This window comes from Nannospalax galili, unplaced genomic scaffold (assembly GCF_000622305.1).
Source record: "Nannospalax galili isolate Female #2095 unplaced genomic scaffold, S.galili_v1.0 scaffold208, whole genome shotgun sequence".
Lineage (NCBI taxonomy): Eukaryota > Metazoa > Chordata > Mammalia > Rodentia > Spalacidae > Nannospalax > Nannospalax galili.
In genome coordinates this window covers 1,236,917-1,261,025 of record NW_008357998.1, presented here as the reverse complement: position 1 = coordinate 1,261,025, position 24,109 = coordinate 1,236,917, and positions in this window count along the sequence as shown.

The following is a 24,109-nucleotide window of genomic DNA, read 5'->3' as shown; positions in this document are numbered from 1 at the left end:
GAGAGAGAGAGAGAGAGAGAGAGAGAGAGAGAGAGAGAGAGAGATTCTCACCACTTCCACTGTGTAAAGACTTGTTAAGAAACCACCAAGAGTGTGGTAGTGCACTCTAATCCTAGCACTTGGGAGGCAGAGGCAGGCAGATCTCTGAGTTCATTGCCAGTCTGGTCTACATAGTGAACTCCAGGCCAACTAGGGCTACATAGTAAAAAAAACAACAATGTTGATGAACCAGGGACTGGGCTCTTATTAGACACTGATTCTACTAGTATTTTCGTCTTGGACTGTCTAGCTCCTAGAACTGTGAGAAATACAGTTCTGTTGATTACATGTTACCCAGCTTATGGCATTTAAAAATATTTTATTTATTATTTTTATTAAGTGCACCCATATCATGCAGTGCCCGCAGAGGTCAGGAGAGGGCGTCTGATTTCCTGGAACTTGAGTTATGGATGGTTGTTAGTCATTATATGGGTGTTGGGAACTGAACCCTGGTCTTCTACAAGAGCAGTCAGTGCTTTTAACTGCTGCGCCATCTCTCCAGCCCCCATGATATTTTTTAGAACAGCCCAACACACCAAAATTTCACATTATGTTACCCATGTTATATCTACACATAATTCTAATAGGAATATTACACATCTATACTAACATTACTTACTTTGAGGGTAAGCCTTGTGGTGAACTACTGCATTCTGAAATAGTGTCCCTCTTACTGCTGGAGTTATAAAAGCATCTGGAACCTTCTGGAGGTGGTCATGCTATCTGACCCTCACTGAAATCAACTGTGCAAGAGTAAACCATCCTTTCCTCCTTCCCTCCCTTCCTTCTTTCTTCCCATCTTTCTTCTGTCCCTCCTCTTCTTTTTCCCTCTCCTCTCCACCCCCTTAATTCCTTTTTTACTGCAATCAGTAGTTTATTGTTTTGCTCAAACACTTTCAAAATGGAAATTCAAAAAATTGTTTTCCACCTGAAAGAATAAAACAAGATTCTACCAGTATATAGTATTTAAAGCACTGCAGCAGTAAAGATGGCAATCCATTTACTTTTATACCTGAAGCCAAGAGTTGATCCAATTTGTTTGCAGTAGTGTCCTAAGGATAGAATGTTACCATAAAATAAACAATAAAATCAGCAAATAGTAGATAATAGTTATGGTAGTCAGTGAGTGGGGATGGGAAAAAAATTTTGCAAGTCACCATATAAATGTCTCTACATGATATTTTAATGTTTCACTGTGGTATATAAAGACTGAACCTACCGGGGATATAACTCAAGCACTAAAGTGCTTATCTTGCATGTAAAAGGACATGAATTTGACCCCCCAGAACTCATGCAGAAAAAGCCAGGTATGGTGGTTCCTGGTGCTGGGCAGGCAGAGATAGGAAGATCTCTAGGGCTTGTTGTCCAGCTAGGTTAGCCTAGTTGGCAAGTTCCAGGCCAGTGAGACACCCCGTCTTAAACAACAAGGTGGATGGCACCTGAGGAACGGTGCCTGAAGTTGTCCTCTTGCTGACATGTGCTCACACATATGTGTGCATCTGCACCAGTACATACACACACACACACACACACACACACACACACACACACACACACATGATTGAACTCAAATGGCTCTTTCCTCTAATTTTCTATTATACTTAATACGGCTTCTTTTAGTGCCAGAACAGGTTTGACGGCTTAGAGGGCACTATCTTAGGTTCAAAATTATGTCTATAGTGGTAGTTTGCATGAGAATGCTCCTTGTAGCCTCCAAGTATTTGAATACTTAGTCTCAGTTGGTGGTGTGGTTTGTAGAGGTTTAGGAGGTGCATCCTTGCAGGAAGAAGTGCACCACGGGGTGGGATTCTGGTGCTTAGCTGTGTTCCATTTCCAGTTTCACTTTCTCTGTTTTCTGCACCTGCCCGAACATGTATGCTTAGCTTTCTGCTCTGGCTGCCTCCTGCCATGCTCCCCTCCCCCACCATGATGGACTCTTGGCCCTCTGGAAACTTATGCCCAATAAACTCTTCCTTCTATAAGTTGTGCTGGTCATGGTGTTTTATCACAGCAACAGAGTAATGAATACACAAACATATATCTATATCTATATTTAGCTCTCTGTATATAAGCTGTGAATTGAGAAAAATTATTAAAGGACAATTTATTAAAAGGAAACGGTATGGAAATATTTCGAAAGTTCATAGGCATGCTTTGTAAAGAGTAATAAAGGGGATGTTTAGAAAAAATCAGGGTATGGCCCCAGGGACTGCTTATAGATGGATTCGTATGGATAAAAGAAAAAGTACCACTCAAGACCATGAGAGAGAAAGGTAGAGACACTGAGAGGATGTCTAGGCTGCCACAGTCCAAAGTGGGGCCCCAAGAACAATGGTTCCAGAAAGATGCCAGGGGATCTCAGCATTTTTTGCTCAAGACTGACTGTGGATGACCCTAACTGCACTCCAGCAAACAGACTCTTGGCTCAAGGGGGCCTATGTATCATTTTGACATAGCCTAGAGTCACCTGAGAAGGGGTATCAACTGAGGAATTTCCCAGGTCAGATTGGCCCATGTCTTAAGAGACCATCTCCATCAATTACTGATGTAGTAGGACCAGCCCACTGTGGGTGTCATCATCCATAGACAAGTGGGCCTGGGTTATATAAGAAAGCTAGCTGACATTTTGAGAGATGTTCCATAGTCCAGTGGAATTTAGTTGACCTTGGAGGGCAAGGAAAAAAACCTATCCTTTAAGTCCCTCTGACCAGATTAATATAGGCCTCAAAGTATGGCTGTTAAACATCCAAGAACGTTAGTTCCACCATTCTTGTACTTTTAATTACCATGTGCTATGTAGATTAAGCTTGGACAAAAACCAAACATTCTCAGATAAACTTCAACTAGATATATATTTTGTTCCTTAAACTAAATGACTAAACTAAGACCTTAGAAAATTTAAGATTATGTGTACATTATTTTTACCTCATCCTTAATATATCATAACAAACCTACACAGACCCTCATTACTTGCTATGTTTTCTCATTTTTTCTGTCTATTTTGGAAAATAGCTCCATCCCTATATCCTTTTAACATCTTTTACATTCTCATTTTCTTTTTTAATAATTATGAGACATAACATTAACAAATACATTTTCCATCTGTTGTGAGAATTCTTTTCCTGGGGATACTAAGCAATGTTTATCTCCTTCTAAGGTTCTAGTGCCAAACCAATTAAAGGTTCCTGGGGAACCAACGATTTACTGAGCTTACTTACAGAGGTGACTGAGGGGTTGCTGAGGTGTATGAGTAACCTGAGGGTATGCACAAAATGTCCTGTAACTGTGGTGAGGCCCCTGTCCTCTTGTTCAGGGAGGCCATGGAGAGCTTACCAGATGAACTTGAACCAATGTCCAGTCTACAAAGAGGAGGGTCAACACAGAGGAAACATTTCCTCCATGCTTCAAAGTGAAGCCAGGCATGGTTGAGCAGGACAATTGACTTATCTTCACATAGATGGAACTGGTAAAAGAAAGGAGCCAGGGGCTCCACTCAAGCCCATATGAGCCCCTGAGGAACAGATCCTCAAACAACCTTAAGAGTAAGATTAAATTGGTTTATTTGGGCCAATTGAATGGTCTTAAACACCCAAAAGGAAAGTATAACCAAAGATTAAAGTGATCAGTATATTTCTTTAAGAGTTAAAGGGATTACACTTCTCAGATGTTAGGCTTAAGTCCATATAAATGCTATTTAGACAACTGTTTCTCATTGATGATTTTTTTTCTAATCAGAAAATACTGCTCAGATGTAAGACTTCAAATCTTGGTCTGCAATACTGTAGCTAAGGGAGACAGCCCACAATTGTTCTAAAATGATGGCTATATTTGTTTTCTCTCCCTATATAGAAGCCTTTGTGAGGGAACTGACACTGATTCTAGCCACTTCAACAGCTATCAAAATACCTGAAAGCAAATCCTGAGTCTATCACTCTCGAGTCCAGCCTTGGCAGACAAAAGAAAAACCCAATAGAGGGATACTTTTGGAAGCTCTCATCAAGAAATTCCAATGGACTCTGATATGAACATTTGAAATTTGTCCTGTTCTCACCTTTTTCTGGTTCCCTGTCTAGAACTTGTAATGCTAATTACCCTTGCTTTTACTTCTCCTTCACATCTCCTAGGCACCAGTCAAGGACTTTCTTTTCTCCCTACACTTAAGAGTTTTGCAATTTGGGAGTCTTTTAGATAGACTCACTGAAAGGGTACCCCAGTTGCCTCACCATGCATCCCTGTTCATCATGGAAGAAGCCAGAGTGGTCTGTGTCCCAATTTCCCATCAGCAATTTGGGTAACCTCGTCAGAGGATGGTGTGGTAAGAACAGGAGGTAGGAATTGGCTAGGCAGTTAGGGTAAAAAGACCCTAAAGAAAAGTAGCCAGTTTCTTGGCTAAAAGTCAAAATGTCCTTGGGCCTCTTGGCAACATACTCTGTTCCAAAGGCCAAAAATGTCAGAAGTATTTGGGAGCTTTTATCTAATCCCTAAAAGCATGTTTAGGATTTTAGGGTTACCTCTTCAGAAGTATCAAAAATTTTTGTTAGCGTGTCAAAAATCCCCATAAAAAAGAAAGAGTAAATCAAGTTATTGGGAAAAAGTGATGTGGAGATATGGGAGGAGTGGGAGGGGAGGGAGTGGGCATGGATTTGATCAAAACACCTTATTATGTATGTATGAAATTCTCAGTAATTATTTTTTAAAAGTTAAAAAGAAGAAAGCTAGCTGAGTATGAGCCTGGGAGGAAGCCAGGGAGGAGCCCACAGTGTCCTCGATGGTTTCTGCTTTGAGTTCCTGCCCTGACTCCCCTCAGTGATGGACTGTGACTGGGAAGGTTAAGTCAAAAAAACCCTGATCCTCCCCAAGTTTCTTTTGGTGAGAGTTTTTTAGCATAGCAATAGAAAATAAAAATAAACCAGAACAGTCAGTGTGGGCTACGGTGCTATGAAGGGGCAGGCTGTAAAACTTGGTGGCACCAGATGGGGCTGATTCTGTAGACACGCAGTATCCAAGAACTGTGGGCCACAGTAACCTTTACTAAGTTTCCAGAGGAAGTCAGGGACAGCCTCGGAGACCAGGCAGAGCCTCATCACAGACACAGCACACTGTAGGGTCTCAACCATCTAACTCTAGGCTGTAAACACTATGAAGAGATCCCAACTTATAAGTGTTTATGGGTGGACCCAAGAGAGTGAAAGTAAAAGGGAAGGGCCTGCCTGAGGTTCTGGAGGCCCAATCCCAGCCCAGAATTCCCAAAATAGGACTTATGGAGTTAAATGAGATTATTAACCAGCCTTAAGGCTTAATGTTTTCCCTGTTGGTTTTGGCATTGCAGAAGTTACCCTTTCTGGCCTCTTTCCCCTTTAGGAATGAGAATGTCTGTCTTATGCATGTCCCACCATGGAGTTCTGGGAGCACAGAACTTATGAATTTCACAGACACACAGCCAGAGAGGAATTTGCTTTGGGATGAACCAGGCCTTGAGCCTCACCCTTATCTGATTCAGATAAGACTCTGGATTTGGGGCCTTTGAGTTGATACTGGAACAAGTTAAGCCGTTGGGGTTTGTGGGATGGAATGAATGTGTTTTGCTTTGCTTGAGGGGTCAGAGGAAGAATGCCATAGTTTGAAGTGTGTCTGAAAAAGCATGTTTTAGAAAATCAATCATAAATGTAACAGTGTTGACAGGCAGGACTATTAAAAGATGATTAGGTCATGACAGCTCTGTCCTCATGAATGAATTCAGGCTACTATCTTGGGAGTTAGCTGTGGGCATGGTTTACTGAAAAAAGGGTGAATTATCTCCATACTTTCTCATGTTCTCTATCTCTCTGTCTCTTTCTCTGTGTCTCTTTGTCTGTCCTTTTATGTCTCTGTTTCTCTCTGTTCTCTCTTTCATACTTGTCTCTGTCTCTCTGTCTGTTTGTCTCTCTCTTTCTCTCCTGCCAGGGGATGGACGTCTCATCAAGAAGGCCCTTAGGACAAGCGAGCCCTTTGACCTCAGTCTTCCGAGTCACATATTCTTTCCTCATTTCAGTTTTCTTCCAAAGAATATTGCACAAATGATCTGTGATTCTTTTGGATGTTTTTAGTATTATAAATTAAAATAAATCTGTTCTTTGTAAAAGTTCTAGACTAAGGCATTTTATTACAAGCAAGGCAGTCAAAGACAGGAGGAAAGAAACTTTGGGGTGATAGAAAGCACGTTTAAAAAATAATCGTGTGGTTAGGGTCTTGGGTGTATTTCTGGAACTAAACTAAATTACTAAGAGGATGTTCTGAAGCTTTTTAAACATCCGTTTCATTAACTTAAGATCAACATGGTGTTCTGGCTCCTTCTATGCAAAGACATTTACTCCCAATTTTCTTGGAGCTTCACTATGTTCTGCATTGTAAGTGCCTCCTTTTTCCTTCCCTCCCTCCCTCCCTCCCTCCCTTCCTCCCTTCTTCCTTCTTTTCTTTCTTTCACTGGAATATTTTTGTAAGCTTACAGATTTTTCAGTCTATTCTATCTCTTCCCTCTTTTAAACCATATATTCTCCTTCTACTCCAGGAAATTGCTAGCTTTTCATTAAAAAATTCCGTTCTACCAAGCGTGTTGCAATTTAAAAGAGAAGGGGTGGAGCTTGGATTGTATAGCATAAATCTCATAAGTGTAAATTAGTTCTAAGTAGTAGGATTTGGTACCCTCTAGTAAACCCCGTAACCTTAGAACTGTGAACATGGTTACAGAAGTTATCAGTTTTCACTTTAATATTGTAGAAGATGACGGGGTCAACTTTCAGATATGTAATAGACTTTGATAGTATTCACCGAAACCACTGTCTCTTGTGTGGCTTGACCTCCGTGCTGACAGGTCTTCTTCTTCTGGACTCTCGACTGCTTTTTCTGGCCTCAGTGTTCAAATCTGCCGTTCCTCTTTTGTCCTTAAAATTCTTTTCAGACGCCTTTGTTTCATGCACATTGTCATACAGAGTTGCTCCAAGTATCAGCAGACTCAGGCACAAAGTTTAAGATCCTTATTTGAAATTTTCACGCTTTTTAAATCTAGTACGTGCCTATTTAAGCTTCACAAAACTAAGTGGTATTGTTTCTGTCACTGCTGGCTGCAAAATACCATAAACTGGCTTACGTAGCAAATATTTATTTCTCACAGTGCTGGAAGCTGGAAACGCAACATTGAGTGAGGTGCCAGCAGGTCTAGTATCTGGTGAAAGCCTGCTTTCTGGGGTACGGATACCAACTTCTTTTAAAAAATTTTAAATTACATTTTAGTGTGTGGGTGTACGTGCACATATGTATATGCCAATGTGCATTTGGATACTTGAGGTGCCTATGGATGGCAGAGGACAACTTGAGAGAGTTGGTTATCTCTTTCTAAGTGGAGCTCAGGGACTGAATTTGAGTTGTCAGGTTTGGCAAAAGTACCCTTATCTGCTGAGCCATCTCAAACACTTGATGGCCACCTTCATTTATCCCCACAAGGCAGGAGGAAAAAAGTCAAGTCACTTTCTCTTTTTTAACTGGATTTAAATTTAATCATGGACACTCTAGCCTTATGGCCTCATTCAAAGTTAATTACTTCCCAAAGACCCCATCTCTTTTAAAAAAAAATTTTTATTATTTTTATTTTATGTGTATAAGTGTATTGCCTGCGTGTATGTGACTGCACCCATGTCGTGCAATGCCAAGGAGATCAGAAGACAGCTTATAGATTCCCCTGGAACTGGAGTTAAGGATGGTCATAGCCACCATGTGGGTGCTAGGAATCAAACCCAAGTCCTCTGCAAAAGCAGTCAGTGCTCTTAACCACTGAGCCATCTCTCCAGCCCCTAGACCCCATCTCTTAATGCCCCCGTCTTTGGGAGTTAGAATTTCAACATATAAGTTTTGGGGCGGGGGATGGAAACATGCTGTCCATAACCAATATTTAATCAAATATCTCCTACTGCTATAAACATCCTCAGCATTTTATTAACAACAAGTATTGCAAACCTTACCATCAAATATTTATCTATGTCTTAATTCTCTCATACATGAAATCCAGGCTGTATGAATAAAAGAGAGCTTTTGCTTTCTCAGGCAAGCCACAGAAAAATATGTTACCATGACTACAAGTTTAGTTGCCCATTCATTCACTTATTAAATTACCGTGTAACAATAGTCGTTCCTACATTCTGGCTCTGGGACGTGATCTGACCTTTCAGTTTGAATTGCCAAGTCAAATTATAAATTCACGTATTCATTTTCCTCTTTGAGAAAACTGGCTTTTATGTTTCCTTGGTTATCAAGATTGATTTTCTGGATTGATTCTACTCAATTTTATTAAATGAAATCGCAGGGTGGAGTCATGGTTTTTTATGGGTATCACAAGGACTCATAAAATATAATTGACTAACTACAGTGAAAACTGAAATTGTCCATGAGAGATAGCATACCAATGATTGTCTAATATTGATATTACTACTGCTCATGCACAGGATTATGAAAGACATTCAATCAGATCAGGTAGTCATAACTGAGACAGCCCACATATTCCATAATGGAATTTTCCCAAATTAAGTTTGAGGTGAAATCATACTCCTTATTTATTTTTGCTCTGTCAGTTTAAAAGCTTCATATTACAAGCAATGCTTTTGAATATAAGAAATTTATACTTTTGAAGTTATTTTGGTTACTTAATACCTCTCATCTCCTATAGGGAGTACCGTGAGGTGGGTAAAGGAAGGGACTGGTAATGTGTAAGCATCTAGGGAGGATATAAAATTAATTCATTAAAATGAGATGTACTGTAATGTACTGCAATATGCGTCTTACAAACACCAAGGCAGTGATTGGAACAACATAGGCAGACTGGCATTAGCAGAGGTGAACAGCAGGTGTGTTTGCCTTCAGATCACTTATGCCCTTCCCTTTCACAGTATGCTTATCTCTTTTGCAAAATAACTATACATGGGACTGGAGATGGAGTATACATGGTTCAGAGGTTAAGAGCACCGGTTGCTCTTGCAGAGGACCTGGGTTCAGCTCCCACATGGAGGCTAACAACCATCCGTAACTCCGGCTCCAGGGGATCCAATGCCTTCTTCCAGCCTTCATCCGTTACATACATGTAGGCAGAACACTCATACACATGAAATTAAAAAATGCACATACCTGTAATCCCAGCACTTGGGAGGCAGAGGCAGGCGGATCTTTGTGAATTTGAGGCCAGCTTGGTCTACATAGCTAGTTCCAGGACAGCTGGGACTACAGGGAGACCCTGTCTCAAAAAGACAAAAAAAAAAAAAAAATTAAATGCCTGTGTTTGTCATTGGTACCCTTCTGAAGTACTGAGAAGGAAAAGAAGAAGTCATTGTGGTGTTGAGCATCAGTGTTAACCAATGTGTGTACAGCAGTCCAAGTCCAGCATGCTACACAGAGCATACTGACTCAGAGTCTGGGAGGTTACAGAATCATCTCTCCTTTGATCTCAGACACCAAGACCCTCAGGAAAACCATAAGTACTTTCTGCCCTCAATGTTCTTAGTTACTTCTAAGATATTGACATGGATGATCTATGATATTGGATAGTCTACTCTGAATTTCACACATAAGCTGTGTGTGACATCTCTGCCCACAGCTGTGATCATTTGATGTATTAAGTCCTATGAGTATTAGCTTCAGAAATTCCAAAGACATTAAACTAAATATGTTAAAGATGTCAGAGCTTGAAACTATCTTTCTTTTCCCAATTGTGTTTTTAAAAATATAGCAAAAACGTCTCAAACTAGAAAGGCAACGTTTATCAATCCCTGAAGTCAATTCTTATTTTTAATGTTAGATACAGTTAATTGTGAATCTAAATAGAACTCAGAGCCCAATTCTGTCTGGGCTTGCTGATATGACAGTAGAACTTAACAGGAGATAGCTTAGTGGGTAACTCAGTCAGTAAAGCGCTGTCCACACAATCATGAGGACTTGAGTTAGAGTCCCAGAACCCATGTGAAAAAGCTGGGCTGGGTGGCACATGCTTATAGTGCCAGAGCTGGTGAGGTACAAAAGGTAGGCCCCTAGGGCTCTCTAGAGCCTGCTCTCATCAGTGAGCCCCAGGCCAGGGAGGGACTCTGTCTCCAAAAACAAGATTGACAGTTGTCTGAGAGGAAAGACACCCAAGGTCCTTCTCTGAGCCCCACATACACACATGCTTGATATGGGCTCAGTGTTGTATTACCAGTTTCCTCTAAGTTGAAACATTCCATCCTGCAGGGAAGCCTAAGGCTCAGGAAGTTCCTAAAGTGAGGTTCATTAAGACTCAGGAAATTCTAAAGAGAGGTCCCTTAAGACTCAGGAAGTAAGCAACTCCTAAGTCTCAGGAAGTACCTGAAACTGACCAAATGCGCAAGTCCCATCCCTCCCGAAGCTTGTAGAAATAGCAAGAACTACTGAGGAAGCTCAGACCAGCAGAGCTACTTGAAGGGGACTCTATAACTTGTCTAGCTGCCTCCAAGCCAGGCAGAGAGCTTCAGAGTTCCAGGTTTTGTGAGCTGTCACCCATGCTGGGGTGGAGTTTCAGTGATGAGGCTGCCTTTGAGTCACACATACTCCTCTTAGTAACCCTAATAAGCTCATTGCTTCACTGTGGACTTTGGTGGTGTCCTTATTTTGGTCTGTCACCAGTGGATATTTGTTCACATTACAACACTTTTAATAACTACAAAGCTCTACACACACACACACACACACACACACACACGTAAAAAAATTTTTAAAAAAGGAATTGTGTACTTTAGTTCTCAATAATGATGCTTCTCTCATGTCAAAAAGCAAACTGCCCTAGAGCAGAATTTATTTCCCTTCCTAAATGAAACGTTCCACCATCTTAAAATATAAAATTCCTCTTTCTCCAGAGCTCTTCTGCTATTTCTTAATTTATCTGGTATGCTTACTTGGCTAATAAATAAGGCTGAGGTTGAAACAGGACTAGGAAGGGACTGGTGCTTACATGATTATGATCAAAAATGAGTGGTAGGCTGCAGGGCTGTAGTGGTTTTTACCATTTTAAGAATTTAGTGTTTTATCTTCACCACAATGTTTAGGAATAAAATAGTTTGCGGTCAAGTGCAAACGTGTGTGTACATTGGTTATACTTCTTTGCTGCTGTGACAAATATTTGACAAAAGCAACTTAAGGAAGGAATGGTTAGTTTGGGCTTATTGTTTGAGGGTAGAGCCCTTGGTGGCAGAGAAAACGTGGCAACAAGCAGTGATCTAGCTGTGACCTCAGGGGGGTGAGGGGCTAGTCACACTGTCTGAGTCAGGAAGCAGAGAGAGATGAATGCTTGTGCACAGCTCACTTTCTCCTTTCGTTCAGACATTGAGTGATGCACCCTGCATTCAGGGTGGGTCTTCCCACCTCAGTTAAACCTCTTTGGAAACATCCTCACAGACATACCCAGAGGTGTATCTCCCAGGTGATTCTAAATCTCATCAATTTGACAGTCAAGAAGAACCATCCCAATAAGTGACCCAATACAAACCATATGTAGTGTGGTTTGGGCCGTGGGGGAGAGTCTGTGTTCATCACATGATGTACAAGCTAAGTCTGAATGGCCTAATTATCACTCAAGACAACCACAGAGGAAGCTGATGTCTTAAAGGTTTCCCACAGGTATCATCCTAGTGACTGTGAAGAGAGATGATTGTGCTGAGTATAGCCTCCTATATCATCTTCAATATTACCATGGTAAGTTGGGTACCTACAGTTCTACTACTTTATGTAAAGGTATAATTACAATGTTACAATGCATAAATAGATGAGAGGGATATTTAGCATGATTTAAGGACAGAAACTCAATCATGGGCTTTTGAAAGAAGATAGATTAAATTTTCAAAGCATTTGAAAAAAAATTAATTTATTTTTATTTTATGTGTATGAGTGTTATGCCTGCTTGTATGTAAGTGCATCTGTGTCATGCAGTGCCTACAGAGGACAGAAGTTCCAGTGTAACTACTGCAACTGGAGTTACAGATGGTTGTTAGCCATCATGTGGGTGCTGGGGTTCTAACCCAGATCTTCTGCAAGAATAGCCAGTACTCTTAACCACTGAGCCATCGCTCCAGCCCAAGCATTTGAAAATTTTAAAGCATTATGCTATGATCATATATGCTAGACTTATGGTTCTATTAACCAGTCTAGATATGAGTATTTAAATCATCTTATGAATATTGACTTACATGTCACAGTGACAAAATTTGACAGCAAATCAGTTTTGCTCATCTGTACCTGTTCTCTGCTCCCAGCTCATACACTGGTAGGTAGATGGTCAGATGGTCACCTTCACTCTGTCTGTTCTTTCTTTCTCCAAAGGGTGATCCTTTCATCTCCCAGACCCACACATGGAACTGGCTTTAACTCAGCCTTCAACATTCAGTTCCACCAACCACTCTCTGCTACAAAGCTCTGAGACCTTCCACACCCATTCTGCAACCTTGATCAGGTGCTTTATTTTCAATGATCTCTATCAGACCACAGTATTGCAGCAATCTTAGAATAATGCCTTGAGTTTTCTTTCTTTCGAGTGGACTCTGAAGTGTGAAGTAAAACATATCTTGTTTATTTTTATGCCTTGAATGTGGAATTGTGGCCAGTATAACATAAGTTGTCTGAAGACAAACTGAATAAAAATACTAGAAATATCAGTTTTGCCCAGATGGAACCTCAGAATGCTGAAATTATGGAAATGTCAAAGTTTTCCATACAATTTGCTGTATAGCTTTTGTACTACAGAGAACCTGAATGTCTTCAAACTGAGACATCTGATTTAAACAAAACCTCTAGGATTATCAGAGAAGCAATTGAGCTAAAAATATCAAGGAGCAGCAATAACATTAGTTTTCAATTGTAAAATCTGATTTATACAAGTTGGGGGGTGTGAGAGAATTCCACCTTAGCTTTAAATAAAAGGGCACCCTGGGCTAATATCAGTGAAATTACATGACAGCTAAAGCAAAGTCCCCTCTAGAAGTCTGGGTCACATTATTGTCACTATGTCCCCAAGCTTTGGTGCCTGTAATGGGGAGTGCTCATTGGGGAGACTCACTGGGCTGCTAGTCAGTCCTATCGCTACAGCACAATGTTGAATTACTGTTCCTCTTCTCAATGCCATTTATGTTCGACTACAGGAAGATGACTGCAGACTCTACTGTCTGAGAAATCCAAGAAAATTATAATACCATGGTAAGAATTTAAACTCGAAATTACCCCACTCCTCACACACATTTTTTTCTTTTTCCTCTATCTCTTGAGACTATGCCTTGCCACATGATTTGTTTTACAGTGAAATAAAAATTTTATCACAATTTTAAATGCAAGAAAAGATGCCCAGGAGACTTTTTTTCTTGCTTAAAATTTGATTGTCCAGGAGGATAAATTGTAGAAACTTGCTTTTAAAAAGAGCTTTACTATAATCTTTGTAGACACTTGAAGTAAAGCAGGACAAATTTCCATGTCAGGCAAATTGTGTTAAGAATCTCAGTTTCTTGAACAAATAAGTCTTTTTGAATTGATTTATATTCAGTTTAGTAATGCACTTCTAGTTTACAGTAAACTTTCTTGGTTTCTTTTTTCTTTATTATTTAAGCACAGTTCACAATTTGATTGAGTTCCTCCTATACAGCCCACACTGTCCTAGCCACTAGACAGGCTGAATGGACAAAATAAACATTTTATTTGCCATTAGACTGTAATGGGTTTTTCTGATGTGTGTGTGTTTATGTGCATATGTGTGCACTTGCATGTCTGTGTGTACATATGTGTAGAGCCCAGAAGTCAATATAAGGTGTCAATTTCTCTTCACCTTATTTTGAAACAAGGTCTCTCACTGAAATTAGTTTCTCACCAAGTCAGCTAGTTTGACTAGACAGCAGCTCCAGGGATCCTTCTTCTCCACCCTATCCCCCAACACTGGGGTTATAGACATGTGATGCCACACCCAGCTTTTTATTATAGGTTCTGAGGGTCTGAACTTAGGTTGTATGGCATGCGCGTTACCAACTAAGCCATCTTCCAAGCCTAGACTATAATTTATAGTTCAGAAATCTTTGTAATCTTTCTATCTTTTTTTTTTGATAAAATATTATCAGAGAGACTTTTGCTCTCAACATGCATAGGGATTAGTAACCTCGTCAGCACATAAGGAGACAGGAAAGACTAAAATCTCTGTCTTAAAACCCTTTTGAAAGCACAGTGCCTCTTTCTCTGATTGCTGTCAAGGTTTCAATCTTGTTGCCTTTGATTTCCAACAAGCAATTATAGAAATCTCAGGTCTGGTTTTCATTGCGTTTGTCCTACATTAGAGTTCAGTGTAGGTTGCTATTGTTCATTTGATTAAAAAAAATGATCTGTTCTTGTTTCTCAGATATTCCTTGTGACTCATTCCTTCTTCTTCAAACTCCAGAGAAATGCATTAGATGCTTACAGAATGTTCTATGATCCATTCTTTTCACTCTTTCTCTCTTTGTCTCCTTGTTTGATCTTTCCTATTGACCTAGGATTGCATTTCTAGTCTTATCTTAGAGTTGCCTACTCTAAAACCTATCCAAGGACTTCTTTTCAGATATATTTCAGATATTGAAAGGTACTGTCCCAGAATGTCCTCTGAATTCTTTTTAGATTCTACTTGTATATTTGAATACTCCATTTTAAAATTCCAATATGCCATATTTCCCATTTATTTCTTTATCCTATTTAAGTCTGGTTTTTGTTTTTATTGGTGAATAATGCAGACTGGGTAATTTGTGAAGAATAAAGATTCATTGCTTTGGAGTCTGGAAAGTTCAGGATCCAGGGACTGCATCATGCTGGTGTCCTTGCTGGTGTGGGCTCTACAGATAAAGTGAGTTTGTTTATTCATGTCTCTCTTCTTACAAAGCCAGTGTATTCTTTACTCTTCTCATTGTGTGACAAAACACCTGACAGAAGCAACTTGAAGGGTTCATTTGAGCTGATAGTTCAAAGGTCCAACCATCATGGTAGGAAAGAAATGCCATAGGAGCACGAGCCAGCTGGTCATATTGGATCTGCAGTTAGGAACCAGAGAGACATGAATACTGATACTCAGCTCACTCTTTTATTTTTTTTTAAGATTTATTTTATTTTAAACTATGCATGTGTGTGTCTGTGTGTGGGCATGTGCACATGTGTACAACTACCCGAAGAGGCTGTTGAATCCCCTTGAGCTAGAGTTATGGGCACTTGTAAGATGCCCCAACATGGATGCTGGGAACTGAACTTGAGTCCTCTATAAGAGCAGTACCCGTTCTTAACCACTGAAGCATCTCTCCAGCCCCACATTTTTCTTTTTATTCAGTTCAGGACCCAGCCCATGGCATGGTTCCACCAACAGTCAGGGTGGGTCTTCCTTCCTCAGTCACACCTTTCTGGAAACACCCTCACATACAGGTCTAGAGCTATATCTCCTAGGTGATCCTAAATCCAATCAAGCTAGTGATGAAGACTGACCATCTTACTAGCAATCCAATAAATGGGGGCTCTACCTTCACAATCCTGATTACCTGTCTTATGACCTGAGACTTGTGTCTAATATATTGAAAATGGTAGATACAATGAAACCATAACTGTTTCTGCCCACCTACCAAACCCATGTCTTCTCATATACAAAGCATATTCACTCTACCCTCAGAAATCCCCAAATCTTAACACATTCCAACACCAACTCAAATATCTAAATTCCAGTTTCCCATATGAATCAGATATAGAAATTCGGAATATGACAGGGATAAAGTTTACTCTACTGTGAGTGTGCAGACTCAAAAACAAGCAGGATACAGTGGCGAGACAAACATTGATTAAACACTCCCGTTACAAAAGTGAGATAGGCAGAAAAAAAGGAGTGACCAACTGTACGCAAGTCCAAAATCCAGTAAGATGAACAATATAAAATTTTAAGCTTCCAGAATAATTCTTCTTGGCCCCATGTCTTACATTTCCAGACATACTATCTCAGAGAGTAGACCTCAAAGACCTTGGACAGCTCCGTAACAGACTTGATTTATAGCTATTGTTTCTGAATTGAAACATACCCTGGGGGTGGGGGGGGGGCGCTCAGGCTCATAAGACCAGTAAGCTAAGAGAACTTACAAAGCTCAGAAAGTTATGATTCAGAGACCTTCCTCAAGGTCATTTAAGTAAGAAACAATTGCTATGAAGAGGTGACTGTCTTTGGTGGAACTATCTGAAAGACTGAGAGGGATTTAGGGAGTTAGCTTTGGGGAATCACCAACCATGTCAGTGGACTTTTCAGTGGCTTAGCTTGTCTGAGTCATTCATGAACTTGGAAATAACTCTTCTCTCATGCTCCATAAGTAACTCCAATAAACTCATTGTTTTACCAACCTAAACTTTGGTGGAATTGTTTCTTTGGTCTGTGTGGTGGTTTGAATGAAATGTCCCCCACAGGAACCAAGTATTTGGACATTTTGTTCCCAGTTAGTGGTACTGTTTTGGGAGGTCTTAGGTGGTGTGACCTTATTGGAGGAAGTACATCACTGGGGGTGGCCTTTGAGAGTTCTTAAGCCTTACCAGACTTCTAGTCTCTCTCTGCTCTCAGTGCCTGCTTCAAGATGTGATCACTTGCCTTTCTCTTCTGGCCACCTTTGACACCAGTATGGACTCATATCCCTGGAACCATGAGCTCAAATAAACTCTTCCTTTTATAAGTTCCCATGGTCACAGCATTTTGTCACAGTAACAGAAAAGTGACTAATATAATCTGTCATCAGGGTTCATCTGGGATGAACATACATTTGCTTACGTGTCTCCAGAAACAATCACACAACTTTATTGTATCTCACAGATTGGAGTCTTCTGTCTGTGGCTCTCTCAGGATGGCATTGCATGCGGGTAGTTCTACTGTTCAGGGGGCTAAGTGGTTGTTCCACCTCTGCATCTTCAGTAGACATTACCCTGGTGGGAACTCTCATCCCAATCCCACAGACGTTGCCCTGCTATGATCCCTTCTCTATGGGTCCTTCTTCCTCACAGCAAGTCATCCTGGGTTCCAAGGTGTTCCAGGCCTGTTTTGAAACTTAGATCAAAGCCTCCATGTTTCCACAACTTGTACATTTTTTATGCCTATAATATTAGCAACACTTGGATACCACCAAGGTTTCTAGTGGTGTCCTGGAGTGATGGGTAGAGTCACACATATGGTGGTTGAGAAATACTCTCGGGAAGAGAGTCCCAAGGTGTTTTGGCAGTGAGCCCTTGAAGGCTGTTCTAGAACACTGAACCTGACAGAATGGCAGCTTTGGAGACCTCTGAAATGTTTAGAGGACTTTCTCTGACTTGATAAACTCTATTAGTGATAATCTTTACTCCTTTATTTCCTGGAAATGCTTTTTCATTCTCTAGTTCATTGTCAAGCTGAGAGTTCTCCAGATCTTTCCACTTTGACTCCCTATTGATTTTAAATTTCTTTTTAAAGTAGTTTTCGCCCTCATAGATTAATGAAAGTAATTAAAAGTTGCTATAAATTTGCTGGATTGATAATCTACTGGATATCCTTCCAAATTCATTTCTTTTATATTTTTCTGCATACATACAGTCCAGCCAAGTTCTCGACAGTCATTTGTAGGAAGGATGACCTTCACATCAGCTGCTAAAACTTTACTTTTCAGCCATCTAAGGCCTCAATAGAATTTCCCTTCTTGTCCATATTGCTATCAGCAGTTTGATAGAAATTTCTTAGTATTCCCACAGCCATTCTACACTTTACCTAATCTTCTGAGCTTTATTGTATTTCACCCTTAGCCATCCAGTCATTACAATTCATGATTTTCTTGCTTGCACCTCCAAATTCTCACAGCCATTCCTAACCCAGTTCCAAAGCCATGTCTCTGTCTTCAGGTGGTGACAGTTCTACTTTGTAGCATATAATTTTCTGTTGCTATGAAGGAGTACCACAGGTTATAAAGAGTCTCGATGATTTTGTTCATGGTTCTGAAGTTGAAGAGTTCAAATTTGTATGAACTCACCTGGGAAGGCCCCTCTTTGCAGTGGAATATGTGTCTATGCCATAGAATGTATAAGGAACGAATTTGGAAGGATATCCGGCAGACTTTGTAGAGCCCCAGGGTGACACAGGGGATCACACATGTGACAGATTGTCATAGACCAGGTCTGTCCTCCTCTTCTTCTAAAGCTGCAGCCTCATCTTGATTAAAACCACCCTGTGGCTTTGTTTATCTAGCAAAGGTTTTACCTCCAAATACCAGCATTAAGCTTCTACCCCTTTAATACTTCATAACAGGAATTAAATTTTAACATGAGTTTTCATAGAAACATTCATATCACAGATGATGTTACATGTTAGCTGCTACATGTCAATCATATCTAAGTATATTACATAATCTCTATTGCCCTTTCCTGCTAATTGCATACCATCTTCCATATAACTTTGTCTTCCTCTAACAAGTGCTGAATATTATTTTGACAGTACAGCTATTGATGCATCACTTTAATCACAAGGAAACTAGCTTTAGTCTTTGTTATAGAAGGTCTGCACCTGACTTCTAAGTACATATTTAGGGTTTAGACCTAAAGACTAGGGTATTCACCAATGTTTCTGCACTCTGAGCTAGCCCAACCTCTGCCTTCTCAGAACTCTGTAGAGTTCTTTGCTGGGCCTCTTGATTAATCTAAGGGTTAATGTAACAGGAACAGCTAAAGATCTGAGGGAACTTTTCAGTGACATTTTAGAGTCCTTAGTCTGTGGTTCTCAACTCCAGGACCCTCCTGTCCAATTCCACCTCCCTTGGCAGCCTCAGACAAGGACTGTATCTTGGACTCCATATTATTGGAGTGAGGTCTGGAAGTTGCCCTCAGTGAGCGCAAAGGAGAATCCAGAGTTCATCTTGTGTTCTTTCCTCTTCTCAGGAATTATAACTATGATCTAGTTGGTGTTCAGTGACTGTAAATATTTATGTGTCTTCTATAGCTCTTAAAGAGTTAAACAAACAGAAAAGTGATTGTTGACAAAGAATTTGGGATAAAGGAGAGGTCCCCAACAGATGTTGGCAAATTGTTTTCAGTATTTTACAAAACAATAACAGTGTTGCTTTGGCCCAATGTTATTTTAATATTCTCATATCTTCAAAAAATATCTAAAAATTGAAGTCATGGTCCTGAGAGAAAGTTGAAGACTTAGGCTGGAGAAGCAATTTTATTAGTGACGTTTGAAGCCACAGGAACCATTAGGATGACTAGACGAAATATGTCTTCAGGAGAGGAGCTATAAATTATATACAGGGGTTATATTGCCAATGTCATGGTGTGTTTGGACATCCATGAACTAGGTAGTGTATAGTAATACAGTTCCAGAGAGCGATAAATCACCCCTCTGTCGCTGTTACAAGTGTCTGAGGTAGTCAACACTGTGAACTGAAGTTTTCTAAAAAGAAGACTCGTTCTGCATTAAACCTTCTACAAAGGCTGACTAATTGATTAGACCTTCGATGATTGAAAAGAGGTTGGAATGTTGAAGGTCCAGAGCTTAATTACAATAGATCTTGGGCTATCTTTAGTCCCATTAATAACCATTCACTGTCCACCTCTGTGTCTGACCTAACAACACTGTGACCCACAAAAGAAACTTTTGGAATGTATTAACCTAGTAGATCACTAGCTTACATCAATCCCCGAACTCTGAATGTCATCAGAGAGCATCCAAGGCTTTCATTCCTGAGGACATTTGCATATTTACCAGGTAAAAAGCCCTGTACAAGCAAAAGCAGGATCTTACCTATATAGATTAACTGTGCTTTGGAAACAATTGGTAAATAATTTTTGGAGCAAACATTTGTTCATCACTTCTCTATGAAGTCCTTATTATTTCAAGTATAATTTCTTTTCTCTTTGTCTACATCTAGATTTTGAATGTATCATTTTGTAGCATTAAGAGGTTAACATTTTATTACAAACATGCAACACAAATAATTTCTTAAGGAATACTTACTTATGCAAAGGAAAAAGAAAACTCTGTTGAGGTTTAGGAAGTGCAAAACCTGGGAAAGATGGCAATCAGGAAGATGAGTTACCGAAGAGCCCTCACCTGCTTTGTGGAGGAGTGGGCAAGGGTGAGGTGAGAGGAGTCAGACCTGGGAGCCTGAGGGAGGGGAGAGAGAACATCAGGGGGAGAGTGTAAATTGAAAATTTATTTATTTAATTATATTTTGAGAATATCATATGTGAATACTATGTATTTTAATAATATCCATTCCTCACCCCCACCCCACCCTCCTCGCCAAACTTCATGTCCTCTTCTAAACATTTGGCAACATATTAGCACACTTTATTATTTCAAATAAGTTGCTATGAATTGGAGCTATATACTTCTTCCTGGTGAATTGTTTCCTCAGCTGAAAACCAAGAACACTCTCATACACAGGCGTTTTTCATTTGTGTGTGTGTGTGTGTGTGTGTGTGTGTGTGTGTGTATGTATGTGTGTGTGCATGAGTGTATTGCCTGCATGTGCATAAGTTCAGCCACATTGTGTAATGCCAGTAGAGGGCAGAAGAGGTCATCAGATTCCCTGGAACTAGAGTAATGCATAGTTGTTAGCTAAACAGTAGCGATGAGGCTTTGAAGTCCGTTCTCAGATATTGACATGCTTGAAGGTTTGGTAGATCTGATTCAGGGAGTTCCAGAGTGTCTGATTCTGTATAACTATGGTGGGGCTGAAGACTTGGCTTAACAGACTCCCACAAGCTGCTGTTACTGCTGGTTTGGAGACCTTGCATGGCAAACCAAAGATCCAGATGACTTTCTTAGCTCATACTGAGTTCTCTTTACAGAAACACCACAGAACACTCTGTTCTTGAATACCTGAACTCTCCTTCACTCCATAGCACAGCTTGGCAGAAGATAAACTGTGCATCCTTGGCACTGCCACCCACTAGGGGTGACCTTAGGCAAACCACATCATCTGTTTGTGCTTCTGCTTCTTACAGAAGTGTTCACGGTAATTTTCATGTTCTGTAAACTCTTTCCAGTGTTTCTAAAAATGTCAGTTCTTACTAAAGAACAGAAAATATATAAGCCTTTTATGAAGAACATTCCATAGCTGTAGTGACCCTAATATAATAAAGCCCACAGAGCCCTATTTGTGCCCCCAAGTGTCCTTCAGTGTGGGTCTGTTCACTGGAGTGCAGTTAATAACCTACCAAGAGTCACATCCTGAAAGAGACTGACTCTTTCCTTCCCAGCAGCCATTAGTTGACAATAGCTCCTCAGAAAGGGTTGGTGGGTTTTTTTTAAACCTATTTCCCCATGTCTATGCTGGATTTTGTCTGGTTTTAACTTGCATTGGACTCCTTCATGCTATCATCATTGCTGTGAGTTCATATGAGTAACTGTAACTGCCCAGCTGTCTAGAAAACTTTTTCTTTGTGGTCATCTACTGCCTCTGGCTCTTACAATCTTTCTACCCCCTTCTACAATGATCCGTGAGCCTTTGGGAGGCAAAAGTTTGATATAGGCATCCTATTCAGAGATAAGCACCCTGCAATCTCTTATTCTCTGCAGGTTGGACAGTTGTGGGTTTCTGTGTTTATCACCATATGCTGATAAGGATGCTTCTCTGGTGAGAGGTGAGAGATTCATTAATCTCTGGGTATAACAATAAGTCATTAAAACCAGTTTAATACTTTATACTTTAAGGAAGAAACTAGTATTAGATTCTCCCCTATGCCCTGTGACCTGTCTAGCGTCAGGTTCCTAGACATGATATCTATGTCAGGTATGAACTCCATCCTATGAAGTGGACCTTAAGTGCAGTTAGAAAGTGGTTGGTTACTTCCATAATATTTGGGCCACTATTGCACTGGTGGGCATATCTTGCCAGGCCAGTTGTTGTAGGTAACAGGATTCACAGCTGGGTAAGGCTGATGTTTCACTTTCTCTTCAGGTAGCATGCATTTCACCTTCCAACACTATGAAGACTAGCCACTTAGAGATGAGGCTCTGAAGTCAGCTCCAGATTAATTTCTCCTTATTTGTTCTATAGCTCATGTATGTAGTGTCTTCAGTAATGGGGTCTTTCTGAAGATTTCTGATGGATAACCAAGAACAGAAATAATGGCCAGTATTGTTTGATGGTCTATGGAACCCCTGGTCAATAGCTTCAAGAGAAGGAATCCATTCCTGACATTGCTAGCATATGATGTCTAGAAGTGGCACTGTCTCCCTGTTATAAGGTAACTTCTTTTAATCTCTTTTTATAATACACACACACACACACACGTTAAGTAGCTTCTATAGGGTTAGTTTTCCACATGGCTTTTTCTAAAGGCCTTTAGTGTTGCTTAGCTTTCACCACACTCTGTCCTCTGTTCTTGATCTATCATTTATGCTTTCTCTGCTACAAAGATATTGAATGCACACCATTTAGACAGGGGTCCAGCCTCTGTTCTTCTACACAAGATGAGCAGGCTCTGACAGAAGAGTGGAGCAGGTGTCTTCTTTTGTTTGTGTCCCAGAAGTACCTGAACTATTGATTATGTACATAGAAATGTGAATAAGACAGCCACCCAAAATGAGCAAGATCATAATCTTCAAGACTCCAAGGTCTTGAAGAAAAGATATAAATATCCACATATTTATAGTCTATTCTTTTCCCAAAAGGGTTCACATTTAAAAAAATATTTTATTTATTATTTTTATTTTTATGTGTATGAGTGTATTGCCTGTATGTATGCGAGTGCACCCGTGTTGTGCAATGCTGCGGAGGTCAGAAGAGGGCGTCAGATTCCCCTGGAACTGGAGTTAAGGACGGTTCGTAGCCGCTATGTGGGTGCTGGGAGTCGAACCCAGGTCCTCTGCAAGAGCAGTCAATGCTCTTAACTGCTGAGCCTTCTCTCCAGCCCCATGGTTCACATTTTTTTTTTAACAATCAGAATGCCCTTTTAAGTTTCTGTATTTATATAGGGTTGCTTTATAGATTTATAGTAGGTGTATAGTTTGAAGGCTGAGGCAAGGTCTAACATTGATCTTGAGCTCTACATACTGTTATAGAGCTCCTACGTGCACATGTGCACACACCCACTATAACAGGCACATACAGCACACACACACACACACACACACATACACACACACACACACACACACACACACACGAATACCATGTTTTTCTTTAAAATCTGTTGCTGTCTATGCCATTCTCCTTTCTCCAAGAATCCAAATGCTGATCCATTACAAAACACACGTTATAAAGTGACACAGCAGAAAACTCAAATCAGAACTCTTTGGCCCATGAACATGATTCCCCTGTGCTGCACAAACCTCTGTTCTTGGAAACCAACTCATTTCCAAGCTCTGTCTATCTCACACCAAACAGGAGAATAAATGAAATAATCAATTATTTCGGTCTAAACTCTGTCAACCAATGTCAACCACTTAAGAAAGACAAGCCTGGAGAGTGGTGACAAGTGAGGAACTACGAAGTGCTTACTGAGTGACCGAGCCATCTTCCCAGCCCCGAAAATCACAGCACTTGTAGAATAATATACACTTAGACACCAACTGTTTTTGTTGATATTATGGCAAAAGGATTTATTAGTGGGATGGCCATAGGTGAGATGTTGCCTGAGACAGCTCTGGCTTACAAATATTTTCTTAGTAAACTTATAATAATGCTCTTATTTGGACCCAAGTGCTTCAAGTTTGGATGGCAATCATGACACTTTATGTATTAGCAAGTAGAAACCACACATATAAAATTTAATTAAAACATCTAATAATAATAAAGAGTAGGAGAGATTGCTCAGTGATTAAGAGCACTTACTGCTCTTTCAGAGGACCAAGGTTTAGTTCTCTCAGCACCCACATAGCAGTGGTCACCTACTACTTAGCTTCAGGACCGTGGCAATCCAACACTCTTCCGGCCTCTGCAGGTACCAGGCAGGGCATGTGATGCATTTATGTACATGCAGGCAAAACTATCATAAACATAAAAAATAATAATTTAATAATAAATTCAATAAGATTAATAATTTAGCAATAAATTAGTAATATTTA